This window comes from Bombina bombina, chromosome 2 (assembly GCF_027579735.1).
Source record: "Bombina bombina isolate aBomBom1 chromosome 2, aBomBom1.pri, whole genome shotgun sequence".
Taxonomy (NCBI): Eukaryota; Metazoa; Chordata; class Amphibia; order Anura; family Bombinatoridae; genus Bombina; species Bombina bombina.
In genome coordinates this window covers 64,339,453-64,359,415 of record NC_069500.1, presented here as the reverse complement: position 1 = coordinate 64,359,415, position 19,963 = coordinate 64,339,453, and the positions used below count along the sequence as shown (strand labels likewise).

The window sequence follows — 19,963 nt, the reverse complement described above, 5'->3', positions numbered from 1 at the left end:
GTAATGCCCACCCCTTCATTCTCGCAAACAATCGTGGGACTGAAGGGACTGTCAATCACGAGAGCGAGCGAGCTCTCAGTGATTTTCCCTCGCCACCTCAGAGGTGGCGTAGGGTGTAAGAAGCTCTTGCTGCTTCGTACATGGAGCCCTAAGCAACTTTCTAATTTACTCCTATTATCAATTTTTATTCGTTTTCTTGCTATTATTATTTGAAAAAGCAGGAACGTAAGCTTAGAAGCCGTCCCATTTTTGTTTCAGCACTCTAGGTAGCGCTGGCTGTGCTGATTGGTGGTTACATTATCCACCAATCAGCAAGCACTACCCAAGTGCTGAACCGAAAATAGGCCAGCTACTAAGCTTACATTCCTGCTTTTAAATCTTTTAAATAAAGATACCAAGAGAATGAAGACAAATTGACAATAGGAGTCAGTTAGAAAGTTGCTTAAAATTGCATGCTCTATCTGAATCATGAAAGAAAGAAAAAAATAAAAGACTCAATGCTTTTAGCAAGCAACATCTGAAAAGATCAAAAACCCATGGAAGCTTCGGGTGAAATTATGATAACAAGAGGGAAAAAAACCTATTACTGCCTCTGTGCTTTCATTATGCAAATGATATTAAGATAGGCTGTGCTACATAGCCTGTGGCTACGCTATAATCTCCGTGCAGTGATTATAATGTGTCAAAGTTAGTCATTTTGATTATGACATGTTAATTACATGCCATACTCACGCAGTCATGAATATTACTTGGTTGCAAACAGAGCAGCAATTGGGGGCATTGTTTATCTTTACAAACAGTGTAGCTTCACTTAATGGATTGTAAGATAAAAATGATTTGTAAACACGTGAGCAGGTTGCGTTTTGTGATGCAGTTTGCTGACTTTGAAAAAAAAAAAGTTAGGAAGACATCTTTACATGGAGTAAAAAAAAGTTTCTTTTATGGCATTTTGATTTTACTGGATTGTCTAAAAGCAGTGGTACCGGTGGCATGAGAGAAAATGGGCAAAAGACTTAATAAGGGCATATGTGAATACAATTAGCTTTAATTCTGCTCAGATATACCGTATACAGTATGTATATATATATATATATAAATATATATATATATATATATATATATATATAAATAATAAAATCTTATTTCCCTATTCAGTTTAAGGACGTTTACAATGAAATCTCATGAGAGTTAAGTGAACTCTCATGAGATTACAGTAAAAGAGTTCATGACCTCAGCACTGCTGATGCTGATTGGCTGCTTTTCATATTTTATTTTTTTTACCTGCAGCTGAGCAACAGCTGAAGTATATTTTTTTTACACAGAACTTACTCTACTGAGCTGAGGAAGTTGTGAGGTAAAATATCTTCCTTTTTTACATAGAGATGCTCAGGTGATATTTTCCTGTCAGCTTTTTACAGTTATGCTGCATCAGTTTCAAGTGATTTAGCATATGAGTATTGTGTCCCTTTAATTATGTATAATAAAATACATTTTCAATACACTTTTATTAATTACTTGCCCCTTTTTCCTGTAAATCAAATCTGAAAACTATCGCCTAGATTTAGAGTTCTGAGGTAGCCGTCAAAAGCAGTGTTAAGGGGTCCTAACGCTGCTTTTAGCCGCCTGCTGGTATTTAGAGTCTGGCAGGAAAGGGTCTAACGCTCACTTTCAAGTCGCGACTTTTCCATACCGCAGATCCCCTTACGCCAATTGCGTATCCTATATTTTCAATGGGATCTTCCTAATGCCGGTATTTAGAGTCTTGGCTGAAGTGAGCATTAGACCCTCTACCGACAAGACTCCAGCCGCAGAAAAAAGTCAGTAGTTAAAAGCTTTCTGGGCTAACGCCGGTTTATAAAGCTCTTAACTACTGTGCTCTAAAGTACACTAACACCCATAAACTACCTATGTACCCCTAAACCAAGGTCCCCCCACATCGCCACCACTATAATAAATATTTTTAATCCCTAATCTGCTGACCGCACACCGCCGCCACCTACATTATCCATATGAACCCCTAATCTGCTGCCCCTAACATCGCCGACACCTACATTATATTTATTATATTTATTAACCCCTACCTAACTACACTTATTAACCCCTAATCTGCCGACCGGACCTCACCGCTACTCTAATAAATGCATTAACCCCTAAACCGCCGCACTCCCGCCTCGCAAACCCTATAATAAATAGTATTAACCCCTAATCTGCCCTCCCTAACATCGCCGCCACATAACTTCAAGTATTAACCCCTAATCTGCCGACCAGACCTCGCCGCTACTATAATAAATGTATTAGCCCCTAAAGCTAAGTCTAACCCTAACCCTAACACCCCCTAAGTTAAATATAATTTTAATCTAACGAAATAAATTAAATATTATTAACTAAAGTCTTCCTATTTAAAACTAAATACTTACCTGTAAAATAAAACCTAATATAGCTACAATATAATGAATAATTATATTGTAGCTATTTTAGGATTTATATTTATTTTACAGGCAACTTTGTATTTATTTTAACTAGGTACAATAGCTATTAAATAGTTATTAACTATATAATAGCTACCTAGTTAAAATAATTACCAAATTACCTGTAAAATAAATCCTAACCTAAGTTACAATTAAACCTAACACTACACTATCAATAAATAAATTAAATAAATTAACTACAAATACCTACAATTACCTACAATTAAATAAACTAAACTAAATTACAAAAACAAACACTAAATTACAAAAAATTAAAAAAAAGATTACAAAACTTTTAAGCTAATTACATTTACTCTAAGCCCCCTAATAAAATAACAAAGCCCCCCAAAATAAAAAAAATTCCCTACCCTAATCTAAATGAAAAAAGTTAACAGCTTTATTACCAGCCCTTAAAAGGGCTTTTTGCGGGGCATGCCCCAAAGTAATCAGCTCTTTTGCCTGTAAAAAAAAACACAATACCACCCCCCAACATTACAACCCACCACCCATATACCCCTACTCTAACCCCCCCCTAAATAAACCTAACACTACCCCCCTGAAGATCTCCCTACCTTGAGTCGTGTTCACCCAGCCGGGCACCGATGGACCAAAATAGGACATCCGGAGCGGCAGAAGTCTTTATCCTATCCAGGCAGAACAGGACATCAATATAAATATTTGCATAGGAAATTAGCACATCTAGGCAAGATTCCCCACTTGCTTTTTCCCAGAAATACCTCATATACAATGTTACCATTGCACAAGAGAATTCTGGGTAAGATATGCAAATTCTCAGTTTTTTTGCTTCAAAATACTGTTTTAACACAGCTATCCTTTTAACAGGATTATTGCAGCAAATCAGAAATCACTCACTAGACAGCCTGTTTCGTTCTTTTTGCAACTCATCAGTAGGAGATAGATTTCTGGTTGCTGCATTGGTAAAGCTACTTTCAAGGTTAAACCAAAATTCATTAAAATTATGGGGGGAGATAAAAAACTGAAATTAAAATCTTCCATGTCTCAAAATTAAATCAATGTAAATATTTGCATAGGAAATTAGCACATCTAGGCAAGATTCCCCGCTTGCTTTTTCCCAGAAATACCTCATATACAATGTTACCAATGCACAGGAGAATTCTGGGTAATATATGCAAATTAGATATGCAAATTCTCAGTTTTTTTGCTTCAAAATACTGATGAGTTCCAAAAAGAACGAAACAGGCTGTCTAGTGAGTGATTTCTGGTTTGCTGCAATAATCCTGTTAAAAGGATAGCTGTGTTAAAACAGTATTTTGAAGCAAAAAAACTGATAATTTGCATATCTAATTTGCATATCTTACCCAGAATTCTCTTGTGCATTGGTAACATTTTATATGAGGTATTTCTGGGAAAAAGCAAGCGGGGAATCTTGCCTAGATGTGCTAATTTCCTATGCAAATATTTACATTGATATATATATATATATATATATATATATATATATATAAATCCAACGATAACCTGCACAATGGAGCGCACAAAATGTACTCTGTTCAGAGTAGGATGGTAAAAGGCTCTATAGAAGGGGAGGGCGGGATATTCAAATCCCTTAATCACAGGCTGAGGCAGCTGATGGTTCAGCGTGTCTGTTCCACACGCCAAATGTAACATCCAGGATCCAAAAGAGAACCAAAAAAAGCGCTCAAAGCCAAAGTGTGAAGGATAAAACGATATATTTATTCAGACATTTAAAAGCAAAAAGAGTACAAAAGGACTATTTGTAATCCAGGTTGAAATTGCAGGCACACAGAGCAGACATGTTTCGTGCTCAGGTAGCACTTGATCACTGCTTACCTGTGCACCTGCAAAGGCCTGCCTTTTAATTACACAAATTTAAAGTGATACATTACACATTTTATTTAAACGACCTGAATCTATATATATATATATATATATATATATATACATATATATATATATATATATATATATATATATATATATATATATATATATATATCAAAATAACAAGAGTATTGCATTTTTTATTGGACTAACTATACATTTATAAGATGACAAGCTTTCAGAAGAATTTTTTCCTTTTTCAAGTCTGTAAGCTTGTCATCTTATAAATGTATAGTTAGTCCAATAAAAAAGTATCATTGCTTAATGCAATACTCTTGTTATTTTGATATCTAAATCTCTGGACTAATACGGCTACTCCAATCAACGTATATATATATATATATATATATATATATATGTGTGCGTGTGTGTCTATATATATATATATGTATATATGTTTATTTATGCGTATATATGTGTGTTTTGTATATATATATATATATTTTTTTTTAAATAGATTTTTATTGAAAACAATATTATGATAACAACATAACAATACTCTTTTTTGTACACAATTGATAATGATAGTACGTATGGTTAAACAGGATTCAAATGACATCAGGGGTAGATCTGTGATCACGGAATGGGAGTCATTTATTACATTAAAGGTCTATCTAGTGCGTGCATTATAATAGAGAGATATATGGCAAGTGATGCCATATTCAATAACACTGACAGCTAAAGAACACATATCAATATCGAGGTGTAAAGGTATATAGTATATGTGGTATATGCGGTATATGCGGGCAGATATTGTGTTGTTGGGCTGAATTACACTATGTTCCACTAAGCGTGTGGTGAGGGGGGAGCGCAGGGAGGAGGAGGGAGATAGAAGTAGGGGGGAGGAGAGCGCCGGGGGGGGAAGGGGTAGGGTACTAATGATAAGGGAAATTCACTTCAATTGACGAGGAGCATCTCCGGATATTCACAGTGAGGTGCGCCCTCTGGGGCGGGGGGGGGGGGGGCAAATCACCAGAAATAGGCTGGTAGTGCTCTAAGGGGGTGGGCCAAATTATGAATTCTGTTTCAAGTAAGTCTCCCAGGGTTCCCATATTAGGTTAGATGTTCCTGACTGGTTTCTCATCCGAAAGACATAGTCTTCCATGGATTTGATATATTGTAAGTAGTCAGCTACAGCCTGCCATCTTGGAGGTTGCGTTTTCTTCCAGTTTCTGGCTATCAGCATTTTAAGTGAGATCAGTAAATAGATATATAAATATCTCCTATGGACAGGCAATTTTTTAATTCCAATATGGAATAGGGCCAGGCTTGCTTTATCTGGGGCTGGTAGTTCTAAGGCCGTACAAGCCGCGCATAGTTTAAACCAAAGCGGTCGGAGTTTGTCACATGACCACCACACATGGAGCGGAGTGCTGTCATGATCCGGTGTACATGCGCTCAGGAAACAGACCCTCGGGGCAGTGGTAGGGATTTGAAGACACTGACCCCTGACCCGGGGAAGAGTATCCTGGACGTGGATAGATGATATTCTGTGATTCATATTTGCTAGAAGTTATTGTAGAAGAAATGGAGAGTGCAACATTTGTATACAATATATTCTGACTTCACTGTGACTTATAGTTAGTTAATAGAAGTAGCTGCAGGATTCAATGAGAGAAAAATATAGCAATGTGGAATGTTCAGACTTCAGAGTAAACTGGTAGAAGATTGACACTTAGATGCAAACTAAGGTTTGTTGCAGGTTCACAGTACATAATATTATATAAAGCTGTATGTCAGAGTTAAGCACAGCTGCACAGGTATTTAGACAAGCTGCAAGTTTCGGCATTAATTACTGTTTGTGCATATATATGCAAACTTGGTTTGTTGCAGGTTCACAGTACATAATATTATAAAGAGCTGTATGTCAGTAATTAGCAGAGCAGCACAGGTGAAAGTTAAGTTTAAGGCATCAATTACTGTTTGAACATATATTGGAGAATCACATGAAAGCTTTTAACTGAACATAAAGATGCAGAGTTCTGAATAGCAGCAGGATATTTCAGCAATGACAACTTGTAGCAGAGAAATAGTTATAAAGTTCTGAGTAAGATGCTGTTGTAATTAGAGAGTGATGGTAACCAAAAGTATGCTTGATTTATAATAAAGTTCAGAGTTTGTTAAGAAGCAGTGTCCAGGAAACAGAAATGGAATTATTTGGATACTTGCGATTTGATGATTTTAAGTATTGGTAATAGAAAATGCTGTAGGTTGAAATAGTTGGTAAAATTCATGCAGGAAACAGTCACAGACCTCTGTTGTTCAGGATCACAACTTCAATGTTAATGCAAAGCACATTAGACCTGAGAAGGCTTAAAAAGAGGCTGAGGTAATCAGGTGCATGAATGATTAATCAGGCAGGCAAACAAGCTGAATGTGAATACTGCCCAAATGCAGCAGTCAGAGAAAGAAGTCTTAAAGGGATAGTGACATTAGGCTGAGATATGTTGCAAGTGCCTATTGCCCCCACAGTCTCTCCAACACATAGGTGAATGCCCAGGGTACAGAGTTTGCAGGTTAGTCGTACAAGGTGCCATCTAGTAATAATTTTTAAATAGAGTTCATACATTGTCACACAGTGTAGTGCAGATTTGGTCATTGTTATAGCCTTAGACCAGTCAAGTGTCGTGTTGGTTTGTCGCAGTTCAATCTCCCAGGAGATCATGTGTCTTGTTTTTAGAAGGGTGGGAGGTCCTAGAAAGGATTTGTAATGAGTGGCAAGAGGCTTATAGAGTTGCAGGCCCACCTTCCATCTAATCTCCCAGATGTTGGGTGTCCAGATCTTATCAGTCAGAAATCCCCACGCCTTCATAAGGGATCGGAGTCTCATATAGTCAAACTCCAAGTGGCAAGGGAGGGCAAACCTTGTGATTATGTCTCGGGGTGAAAGGAGGTTATCATTAAGTTAGAAGTCCCCCAAAGACATAACCTCTAGTTTCTTCCAGCTAGTGAGTCTTACATTGGGGAGTCCCTGTAAGAGGGCAATAACGGGATGGATTGGCGAAGGGTGTGGGGCTATCAACAGAGTGTGTCTCAATTGGAACCAAGCCAACTGACAGTCTTTAATCAGATGGTTGGAGATAGTGATCTGTGATGCTAAGTGCGGGGGAACCCACAGCAGATCTGAAAGATCTATATATGCCGGTAGGGATGCTTGTTCCAACTCCCTCCACCTCGTGGGCGGGAGATCTTGTCCCCAGGCTGAGACATGAGAGATCATTGCCACTTGGTGGTATAGTTGAACATTAGGTAGACCTAGCCCTCCCCGTTCAACCGGAGCCTGAAGGGTGGTTGCCACAACTCTAGGTTTCTTATTGTCCCAGACATATGCATTGAACAGTGCTTGGAAACTTCTCAGTATCCTCACCGGGACTGAAATAGGAATACACCTCATGATAAAAGTCAGCTTGGGGAGGATCATCATCTTCAGAGCAGCAATCCTGCCCATCCATGATATCTCCTCATATTTCCTTGATTTCAGCTGGGCATCAATTCCCTTTAGGAGAGTAGTATAATTTTCTTGTACTACTATACCTCTATCATGTGACAAAAAGACACCTAGGTATCGTATCCCATTCAATGACCACTTAAACGTATAAAGCCTCTTAAGGCTTTTCTGCTCCATCGGGTCCAAGTGTATCATATAGGCCTCTGTTTTAGTCACATTGATTTTATAGTTCAAGATTCTGCTAAAAGAGTCAATGGTCTCCAGCAAGGGAGGGAGTGACAAGACAGGATTTGTAAGAAAAACGGTGAGATCATCGGCAAAGAGCGCCAGCTTCTGGAGTGTATCATGTATCTGGAGGCTTTGGATCATGGTGTTTTTCCTAATTGATTCTGCAAGCGACTCCATAGCCAGCGTGAAGAGGAGATGGGACAGGGGAAACCCCTGCCTGGTCCCATTTCTGATATTGATTTTAGGGGAACAGAAGCCCAGACCCTTAACCACAGCCATCGGGGAAGCATAAAGTGCAGCAACAGCCGTGCAAAATGACTGGGGGATCCCAAAGTGCTCCAAGATACCAAACAGATAGTCCCATCCCACCCTGTCGAATGCCTTTTCTGCATCCATAGACAGGGGGAGGAGGGGTAGTCCCATGTCGGCCGCTTCCATAAAGATATTCAGTAGCCTGCGAGTATTATCCGTGCCTTGACTACCTTGAACAAATCCCACCTGATCCAAATGGATCAGCGAGGGCAAGTGTCGACCAAGTCTGGTCGCCAGGACCTTAGCGTAGACCTTCACGTCTACATTGATAAGAGAGATAGGCCGCTTCCACATAGTGCTGGATCTTTCCCATCTTTAGGGATAGTCAAGATACTCGCCTCTAAGAACTCCGGAAGAAAAGCTCCGGCACTCGCCACCTCATCATAGAGTCGAAGTAATAAAGGTGATAGTGTCTGGGCAAAGGTGCAGAAAAATAAGCCTGTGAAGCCGTCTGGGCCCGGTGCCTTATGAGTAGTGATGTCGCGAATAGTTCACCGGCGAATAGTTTGCGGCGAACATAGCATGTTCGCGTTTGCCGCAGCGGGCGAACATATGCGATGTTCGATCCGCCCCCTATTTGTCATCATTGAGCAAACTTTGACCCTGTACCTCACAGTCAGCAGACACATTACAGCCAATCAGCGGCAGACACTCCCTCCCAGAACCTCCCACCTCCTGGACAGCATCCATTTTAGATTCATTTGGAAGCTGCATTCTTAGTGAGAGGAGGGACAGTGTAGCTGCTGCTGATTTAATAGGTAAATCAATAGCTAGGCTAGTTTATTCAGTGTCCACTACAGTCCTGAAGGACTCATCTGATCTCTGCTGTAAGGACAGCACCCCAAAAAGCCCTTTTTAGGGCTAGAACATCACTCTGCTTTTTTTTTTTTTTCCTGTTTAATCTAATTGCAGTTGCCTGCCTGCCAGAGTGTGTGTCAGGCTCACAGCGTATACTGTGCCCACTTGCCCAGTGCTACCACTCATATCTGGTGTAACAGTAGTGTACATGTAAAAAAAAACAACACTTTTTTGACTTTGAAATAATAGCAGACAGCTGCCAGTACCCAAGATGGCCGCCAAAAAGGCAGATGGGGAGGGTTAGAGAGCTGTTTTGGGGGGGGGATCAGGGAGGTTGGGGGCTAAGGGGGGATGCTACACCACAGCATATGTAAATATGCTAAAAAATAATATATTTTTTTTAAAAACCTTTTATTTTAGTACAGGCAGACTTTCGGCCAGTACTTAAGATGGCAGGGACAATTGTGGGGTGGGGGAGGGAAGCGAGTTGTTTGGGAGGGATCAGGGGGTCTGATGTGTCAGGTGGGAGGCTGATCTCTACACTAAAGCTAAAATTAACCCTGCAAGCTCCCTACAAACTACCTAATTAACCCCTTCACTGCTAGCCATAATACATGTGTGATGCGCAGCAGCATTTAGCGGCCTTCTAATTACCAGAAAGCAACGCCAAAGTCATATATGTCTGCTATTTCTGAACAAAGGGGATCCCAGAGAAGCATTTACAACCATTTGTGCCATAATTGCACAAGCTGTTTGTAAATGATTTCAGTGAGAAACCTAAAATTGTGAAAAATTTAACGTTTTTTTTTTATTTGCTCGCATTTGGCGGTGAAATGGTGGCATGAAATATACTAAAATGGGCCTAGATCAATACTTTGGGTTGTCTACTACACTATACTTAAGCTAAAATTAGCTCTACAAGCTCCCTACATGCTCCCTAATTAACCGCTTCGCTGCTGGGCATAAAACACGTGTGGTGCGCAGTGGCATTTAGCAGCCTTCTAATTACCAAAAAGCAATGCCAAAGCCATATAAGTCTGCTATTTCTGAACAAAGGGGATCCCAGAGAAGCATTTACAACCATTTATGCCAAAAGAAAAAGTGAACATTTTTTTTATTTGATCGCATTTGGCGGTGAAATGGTGGCATGAAATATACCAAAATGGGCCTAGATCAATACTTTGGGATGTCTTCTAAAAAAAAATATATACATGTCAAGGGATATTCAGGTATTCCTGACAGATATCAGGGTTCCAATGTAACTAGCGCTCATTTTGAAAAAAAGTGGTTTTGAAATAGCAAAGTGCTACTTGTATTTATTTCCCTATAACTTGCAAAAAAAGAAAAGAACATGTTAACATTGGGTATTTCTAAACTCAGGACAAAATTTAGAAACTATTTAGCATGGTTGTTTTTTGGTGGTTGTAGATGTGTAACAGATTTTGGGGGTCAAAGTTAGAAAAAGTGTGTTTTTTTTCAATTTTTTCCTCATATTTTATAATATTTTTAATAATAAGTTAGAAGACATGATGAAAATAATGGTATCTTTAGAAAGTCCATTTAGTGGCGAGAAAAACGGTATATAATATGTGTGGGTACAGTAAATGAGTAAGAGGAAAATTACAGCTAAACACAAACACTGCAGAAATTTAAAAATAGCCCTGGTCCTTAAAGGGACAGTCTAGGCCAAAATAAACTTTCATGATTCAGATAGGGCATGTAATTTTAAACAATTTTCCAATTTACTTTTATCACCAATTTTGCTTTGTTCCCTTGGTATTCTTAGTTGAAAGCTTAACCTAGGAGGTTCATATGCTAATTTCTTAGACCTTGAAGCCCACCTCTTTCAGATTGCATTTTAACAGTTTTTCACCACTAGAGGGTGTTAGTTCACGTATTTCATATAGATAACACTGTGCTCATGCATGAGAAGTTATCTGGGAGCAGGCACTGATTGGCTAGACTGCAAGTCTGTCAAAAGAACTGAAAAAAGGGGCAGTTTGCAGAGGCTTAGATACAAAATAATCACAGAGGTTAAAAGTATATTTATTATAACTTTGTTGGTTATGCAAAACTGGGAAAAGGGTAATAAAGGGATTATCTATCTTTTAAAACAATAAAAATTCTGGTGTAGACTGTCCCTTTAAGGGAAAGAAATTGAAAAATGGCCTTGGTCGTTAAGGGGTTAATAAAAAAAACTAGAAATTTGACTGTGAAATAATAGCAGTCAGTGGAGGGGGGCGGGATCGTGGGCGGGGATGTCCAGGGGCGCGCACGGACGCGCGCACGTGCACGGGAGGGTGGGGCGGGAGCGTGTACGGGGAGAAAGGGAGCGGGTGGGAACCGCTGCACTACAGAAAAAGTTGGTGTAAATTTTTTTAAAAAAAGGAATAAAAATTTTAAAAAAAAAAGATCAGGCAGGTGATAGGGGTTGGTCTGTGGGGGGGGGGAAGCTACACTACAGAAAAAAAAAAAAAAAAAACAGAAAAAAATACTTTTTTTTGCAAACTGGGTACTGGCAGACAGCTGCCAGTACCCAAGATGGCCACCAATAAGGCAGATGGGGAGGGTTAGAGAGCTGTTTTGGGGGGGATCAGGGAGGTTGGGGGCTAAGGGGGGATGCTACACCACAGCATATGTAAATATGCTAAAAAAAAATAAAAAAATATTTGAAAACCTTGTATTTTAGTACTGGCAGACTTTCTGCTAGTACTTAAGATGACAGGGACAATTGTGGGGTGGGGGAGGGAAGGGAGCTGTTTGGGAGGGATCAGGGGGTCTGATGTGTCAGGTGGGAGGCTGATCTCTACACTAAAGCTAAAATTAACCCTGCAAGCTCCCTACAAGCTATCTAATTAACCTCTTCACTGCTAGCCATAATACACGTGTGAAGCGCAGCAGCATTTAGCGGCCTTCTAATTACCAGAAAGCAACGCCAAAGTCATATATGTCTGCTATTTCTGAACAAAGGGGATCCCAGAGAAGCATTTACAACCATTTATGCCATAATTGCATATGTTGTTTGTAAATAATTTCTGTGAGAAACCTAAAGTTTGTGAAAAAGTGAACTTTATTTTTTTATTTGATCGCATTTGGCGGTGAAATGGTGGCATGAAATATACCAAAATGGGCCTAGATCAATACTTTGGGATGTCTTCTAAAAAAAAAATATATATACATGTCAAGGCATATTCAGGTAATCCTGACAGATATCAGGGTTCCAATTTAACTAGCGCTCATTTTGAAAAAAAGTGGTTTTGAAATAGCAAAGTGCTTCTTGTATTTATTTCCCTATAACTTGCAAAAAAAGCAAAGAACATGTTAACATTGGGTATTTCTAAACTCAGAACAAAATTTAGAAACTATTTAGCATGGTTGTTTTTTGGTGGTTGTAGATGTGTAGCAGATTTTTCAGGGCCTGCCAGGGCACAGTGTCACACCAGTGCAACTCATATCTGGTGTAACAGTAGTGTACATTAAAAAAAAAATACAATTTTGACTGTAATAGATTGAATAGCAGTTAGTTATCTGCAAGTGTGTGTGTCAGGCCTACAGCGTCTACTCTGCCAACTTCTGCCAGTGCACAGTGCCACTCATATCTGTTGTCACTGTAGCTTGCACGCATAGTACCAGTAATCGAAAAAAAAATGACAGGCAGAGGCAGGCCACCCCGCAGGGGCCGTTGTGGTCGTGGTGCTGTGATTCCCTTTGGCCCTAGAATAATGCCCAGTGTTCAGAGGCCACGTACCCTGAACTCGAAAAGTTCTGAGGACATAGTTCACTGGCTAACACAGGACACCCAATCTTCTACAGCTTCCGCTCGGAACCTTGACGCACCATCCTTCTCCAGCTTAGCTTCGGGCACCTCTCAAGTTACCACTCACCCGCCTGCTGCCACCACCAACACTAGCACCATAGCCGCTTCACTTGATCTGTCAAAGGAGTTATTTACACATCAGTTGGAAGAAATGAGTGATGCGCAACCATTATTGCCAGAGGATGTAGATAACAGGGATATGTCTCAGTCAGGCAGCATTATACACATGGACGTACGGTGTGATGATGATGATGTTGTACCTGCTGCGGGAGTTTGGTCTGTCACTGTGAAGCGGGCGTAACCCTTACACTACCTGATCGATACAACATCATACCTGATGTTTTAAAGCACGTTATTCCAAACAATTTAGGAATATTAGGTGATTTATGCCCTTTATGGATTAAAACCAGACTCTGCATCAACTATGTAATTTTCCATGGGAGTTTTGTCATGGATCCCCCTCCGGCACGCCACAGTCCAGGTGTTAGTTCCCTTGAAACAACTTTTCCATCACTATTGTGGCCAGAAAGAGTCCCTGTGGGTTTTAAAATTCACCTGCCCATTGAAGTCTATGACGGTTCGCCGTTCGCGAACCCAAATTTTTATGTTTGCGGCATCACTTCTTATGAGGTTTCAAAGTTAGGATAGCTGCCTTAATCTCATCTAAGGTGAAGGGACGTGTCAGATCGTCTATAGAGTCATTGTCCAAGGAGGGAAGATCCAACTTCACCAAGAACTGTTGGATCGCCTCTTTACGTGAGCCTACTTCAAGGGAGTTGCTGTCTATATTGTATAGGGAGGTATAGTAGTCGGCGAATGCCTTCCCTATGTCTTTAGGCGAGTAAACTGCTCCGCATGCTGTTTTGATCGTACGGATTCTGGCTTGGACTGCACGGTTCCTAAGCTTACGGGCGAGTAGCCTATCAGCTTTGTTTCCCTTATAGTAGTATAATTGTTTAAGCCTAAATAGGTTAGCCTGAACTCGAAGCTGTTCTCTCTTATTGATCTCATCTCTAAAGGTACCCACCCAAGCGGCAAGGATGGAAGTGGGAGATTTGCTAGCTCAATCTGTCGTAGTTCCGCATACAGTTTGGAAAGAGGGATCTTAGTTTTAGCTTTAATTGTGCATTCTTTTTCAGGAAATGACCTCTTAGGTACGCTTTAAGGGAGGCCCACAGTATTTCCAGGCTCGTATACCCCGTATCATTGAGCTTCAGGAAGTCTAGAATTATCTCTAGTAACAGGGGGGCCTCTCCTTCCAAGAGAAATTGGTCTGGGAGTCTCCAAGAGGGTCTGCTATCAGGGGGCTGCAATATCGAGCACCGAGCACTGACCAGGTCATGATCTGACCAGGGACATGTTCTTATGCGCGGGGTATGAAATTTGTCCAGAGTCCAAGAGTCACATAATAGGTAGTCAATCCGTGAATAGGAGTTGTGCAGCTTCGAGTGATGTGTGTAATACCTTTCAGTCGGGGCGAGAAATCGCCATATATCATATAGAACGTGTTGGTACATGAGTTTACGCAGCGCATTAGATTGGGTAGTAACGTTCCGGTCAATAGGGTGCTTGCTAGTTGTTTTTTTATCTAGGACAGGGTCCCAGACTAGATTAAGGTCTCCCCCTATCAGTAGGTGACCCCTCCTAAGTCCGCCTAACCGTCTCAGAATCGTCTTCAGGAATGGGATTTGCTTAGCGTTTGGGGTATAAATGGAAGCCAGTGTATAGAGTATCCCGTTTCAGGTGCAAACCATGATTAGGTATCTGCCCTCAGGGTCGCGCTCAATATATTCTATCATACAGCAGACAGCCCTATGTACCAAGATAGCCACCCCTCTCTTTTTTTCTAAAAAGGAAGCAACTTCACAGACTGGATAATGGGTCGGATTTCGCAATGGTTGTGCATTTTTATCCCAATGTGTCCCCTGTAAGAAAACAATGTGCAATTTATGGAAAGCAAGATAATTAGATAGCAGGCTTCGCTTAGTGGGGGAGTTTAATCCCTGGGCATTTAAGGTGGCCACAGTTATAGGGGCCATGAGACTAAAAAAAAACTTGAGTTCCCAAAAGGGCGTCTCGTGCAGTCTGGGGATCTAGAGGTAATAAGGGTAGGAAGATTGGGATCCCTAGGAGGAAGGAAAGGAAGGGGAGGAAGGACACCGGTGGAACAAGAAGGAAGGGGTAGGCGAGGTGTACAGTGGAAAAAGTGTATCTGTCCGCTTTGTCCAATCAGTATGCGTCTTTGTGATACTGTCAAGTGATTAGTGATGTGTATATAACACTATCTCAATGAGTGTTCTCTCACTTTGTGTCAAGAGAACACAACTATTAAGGTGTGGGGGGGGGGGGGGTTGAAGGCGTGTGAGGCCTGACCCCAGTCAGCCTTTCTGACTTGTGCTTTAAAGTATTTTTAAATGTCAAGTTTCCTATATCAATGTCCATTATGCTACTATGTAAGCATGTCCCCTCAAACTACTTAAACCTTATATGGAGTGATTGGTGTCGTGTCAGAAGGTGTCTAGTCTCTGTGTTGTAAAATACTGTCTACACGGACCTCTAGTAGAGACACTCCCTGAAGGCAATATCTGTGTGCATTGTAATTAAGCATCGCAGGCCTCGGGGAGAGCGGGGGGGGGTGCTATGATCAGGCGTTGTACAAGAGGGAATGGCCTTCCTCATCGTCCCCCACGCTCCCACCAACGTCCGCGAATCTGCACAAGCAATTGCATCATTGACAAGAGATCATAAACAAGTAACATTTCAAAAAACAGAGTATTTCCTAAAGCACAATACATTTTAACAATTAAGTAACATTGCAGCATGGTTATCATATTGTGTTACAGGGTGACCATTCCTCTGTCTTACATACTAATAAATGGGCAAGTCTTAGAGGCAATTGGAAGGCATAGGAGTGTCTGAAGACTAGTTAGGGAGGGTAGTCACCCGGTATTCAAACAGAGCAAACAAATATAATAAAGTTATTAAGTGACATATGGACACTTATGTTTATGTTCATTATGCTACAATGTAAGTATGCCCTCAAACTACTCAAACCTTATATGGAGCGATTGGTGTCGTGTCAACAGGTGTCTAGTCTCTGTGCTGCAAAATACTGTCTACACAAATCTCCAATGGAGATACTCCATGGAGGCAATATCTGTGCGCATTGTCATTAATCGTCGCGGGGCTCAGGGGGAGCGGGGGGAGAGCAATAATCAGGCATTGTACAAGAGGGAATGGCGTTCCTCATCATCTCCCACGCTCCCCCCAACATCCACGAACCTGTAGTTTTGTATATTTTTATAGGCATGTATGTGTGCACATTTATAGTTACACATGTAAACACATAAATACACATGTATACACATACAGTGTATATATATATATATATATATAGACATGTATACACACACACACACACATATATATACATATATACATATATATATATATATATATATATATATATATATATATATATATATATATACATATATATATATATATATATATATATATATATATATATATATATATACTTTTGAGTCCTTCCCAGTCAAACACCTTGCAATATACTTTATCCTTTTGAAACATTTTTTTAAATTTTCAATATAAATGTTATATTTTTAAAAAAAAAAAAATTGTATTTATGAGTGCAATACTTTATTTTAATGTGTTTTAGAAGTTCAAGTTTCAAGTTGTGATAATTCTTCTAGCACTATTTGGGCTTTCAGATTGTAATATCAGCACTGCCGCGCTAACCCTTCTCTGGTAAATCCAATTTACCATGGACTTGTAATATTAAGTTGTGTACTAATGTTAGGGTGGTCTAGCATTAGCGTGCCGCTTGTAATCTAGCCCTATGTTAATGTAATGGAAAACTACAGAAAATATTTGTAATTACAAAGGACCAGATTACAAGTGGAGCGCTAAATATCGGTTACGAGCAAGCGATATTAGCACACCACTTTGTGATACCAGCGCACAATAATGTGTGCTGGTATTACAAGTAAATCGCAATTCTAGGAAGCAATGCAGCAATCGCGTTAGCAATAACCAGTTACTTGTAATGGCTGGTTAATTATTGCGCTCCTGCAAATGGGCACATTTGTCAGTTTGTGGAAGCGCAATAATTTAGCGATCCACTTGTAATCTAGCTAATAGTGTTCACTGTCCCTTTCAATGTATATTAATATAAGCATTTTTTTAAAAAAAATTGTATTATTTTTGTTCACGAACAGAGTTGTTCTCATCAGCCATTGAGAAAATTACCCTTGAAAATATTTGCACACAAACATGTTAACTTAAATATAAACTGAAACAGCTTTTAATGGACATAAAAGCACAAAAGGAAAATGCTTTAATGTGCTAAAGCTGAAATAAAAAATGTAATACATTAGAGCATTTACTTATTGAACTATTGCTTGCCTATAATTATGGGCCAGATGACCAAATATTCTCCAGCTTGTAGAGAAATTATAGTGTAAAGTTTCTAGAACTCCCAGAGCAATGAGGCATGCTTTCCATACAAAGTAATGAATCTCTCAGGGATACAGAATCACACAGGGGAGAGTGAAGTTAACAAGGGAGCATCAGATGTAAAGTCTCAGTTTGCAGCAAATACAAATTAAACTAAAATTATTTCACTGCTAAATGAACTTGTATTTGCTTCTAGTTTAGTACACATTGCTTGTCTGTCAGTTAAATAAGTGTATTGAGAATTTTAAGCAAACTTCACCTGCTTACAGCTGGTGAGGTAAATCAGTGAGACATGCTGATGTAACATGCTTAGAGAATTATGAGACTTGAGAGATTCAGACAGACCCTGGGAAAATTCTATTTAGCCCAAGAAACTCCCCTGTCACTGCCACTTTCTGAAACTGTCAATTTTACACAGAAATATACAAAGTATGATCCTAATTTTTTAAAGTTACACAGAAACTTTCAAAGCATAATCAGAATCTGTAAAAAAAAATACACTGCTGTATACAGAATCTAAATGCATTAAAATACAAATTAGAAAGTGCAAAGCTTAAATGTATTACAACTTAAAGGGCACAATCTGAAGTCTAAAGTAATATAAAATACAAAGCACAAAGTGTAAATTTAACAGAACAGTTTTATATTGCACTGAGCATGTCTCTCCTTCACATCCAAATGCAGGGTAGGCCCCTTAAACTATTGCACAATTTGCCTTTCTAGAATCTTGTGTGGGATCTCACACTGCTGGAGGACCATGTTAGATCATCTCATTTAAGCAGACAACTTTAGATCATTGGGTCCTATGCCTAAAACACCCTCAATGTCAGTTTGAGACCAATAATGCTTTACTGGTACAGATCTGAAAATGGTCACTAAACCAGGAAACAAGGGACGGCATATGTGTGTAGCTGCGGTAAATTTGCATAGTGCATTTTAATCTTTTCTTATTTCAGTGTTATGTACATTTAATATTTCTGAGACCCACAGAATGCTAAAATGCTCCATGTTGATTTTCTATGAATTATATCATCTTAGATTTGTTTTTATTAAAATAAGTCACTGTAGTGTAGTTTCCTCATATCAGTAGGATTGTGAATTCTTTACTTAAAATTAAATTTTCTGTCTTTAATATTATGCCCAAAAAAAAGAAGCATTCAAAGTGTTGCAAGTCCATGAAACCACATGTAAAATTGGCCAGATTTGATTTCCTGAATTGTTTGGAATCAGCACCAGCTTTTACCCAGCCTTTCCCCAGACCCCTGCATGTGTCAGATATTGGTTGCGCTCAGCTTGGCCACATCTGCTGTAATTGTTTAACCTTGGCAAGTAACTTGACAGTTATTATGAAATAGATTGATACATAGCAGGATCATAGGATGTATACTTGACATATTTTAAATACAGGAATCATAATTTTTACATTGTGAATAAAAGATTATAGTCTAGATCAGTGGTGTTCAACCTTTTTACACCTGCGGACCGGTGAAAATAGGAGAAATATTTTGCTGACAGCTAAGGCAGAAATAAAAACCATACTTTCAGTGTCATCACTACTCTTCTTCTGACTTTTGTTCTTGCTTTTAAAGAAGGTTAAAAAGGTTTTGCTGTTTGACTTTTTTGTCTCCCTTTTTGTAGGTTGCTGTCTGAAATACTACAACAGAGTATTAGCAAACAATATGCATGGGAGTGGTGAATTTAAGAACGTTCAGAGAAGGGCAAGATGTGCGGGACTTTCGCCACAAAATCCAGGCATAAGGGCATTTAGCTCTTTTATGGTGCCCAAACCCTAATCTAAAAATAAAACCCACCCAATAAACCCTTAAAAAAAACTAACACTAACCCCCAACGATCCACTTACAGTTTTCGAAGACCGGACATCCATCCTAATCCAGGCGGCAGAAATCTTCATCCAAGCGGGCAGAAGTCCTCATCCAAGCGGGCAGAAGTCTTCATCCAGCGGGTCCATCTTCAAGACATCCTGCGTGGAGCATCCTCTTCTTACGGTCGCCACTGGAAAATGAAGGTTCCGTTTAAGTGATGTCATCCAAGATGGCTTCCCTTAAATTCCGATTGGCTGATAGAATTCTATCAGCCAATAGGAATTAAAGGGGACAAAATCCTATTGGCTGTTGCAATCAGCCAATAGGATTGAGCTTGCATTCTATTGGCTATTCCAATCTGCCAGACCTCGCTAAATGCGGAGAGCAATACATTCTCCATATTCAGCATTAAACCAGCAGCTCTTGTGAGCTGCTGGTGCAACGCCGCCCCCTGCAGATTTGCAGCCAATCGGCCGCCAGCAGGGAGGTGTCAATCAACCCGATCGTACTCGATCTGGGTTGATTTCCAGCAATGTCTGTCTGCCTGCTCAGAGCCGGTGGACAGGTTATGGAGCAGCGGTCTTTAGACCGCTGCTTCATAACTGCTGTCTCTGGCAAGCCTGCAGGCTCACCAGAAACATGGGCCCTCAAGCACCATCCGGAGCTTGATAAATGGGCCCCATTGCCTTGAAAAGGGCATTTGTAT

General features: G+C 39.8%; 1 long non-coding RNA gene across 1 annotated transcript in view; it reads left to right on the top strand.

Moving 5' to 3' along the window:
* LOC128647649 (uncharacterized) overlaps positions 1–19,963 on the top strand; it is a 249,813-nt gene that overhangs the window by 39,081 nt on the left and 190,769 nt on the right. The gene's annotated exons all lie outside the window — the stretch shown is intronic.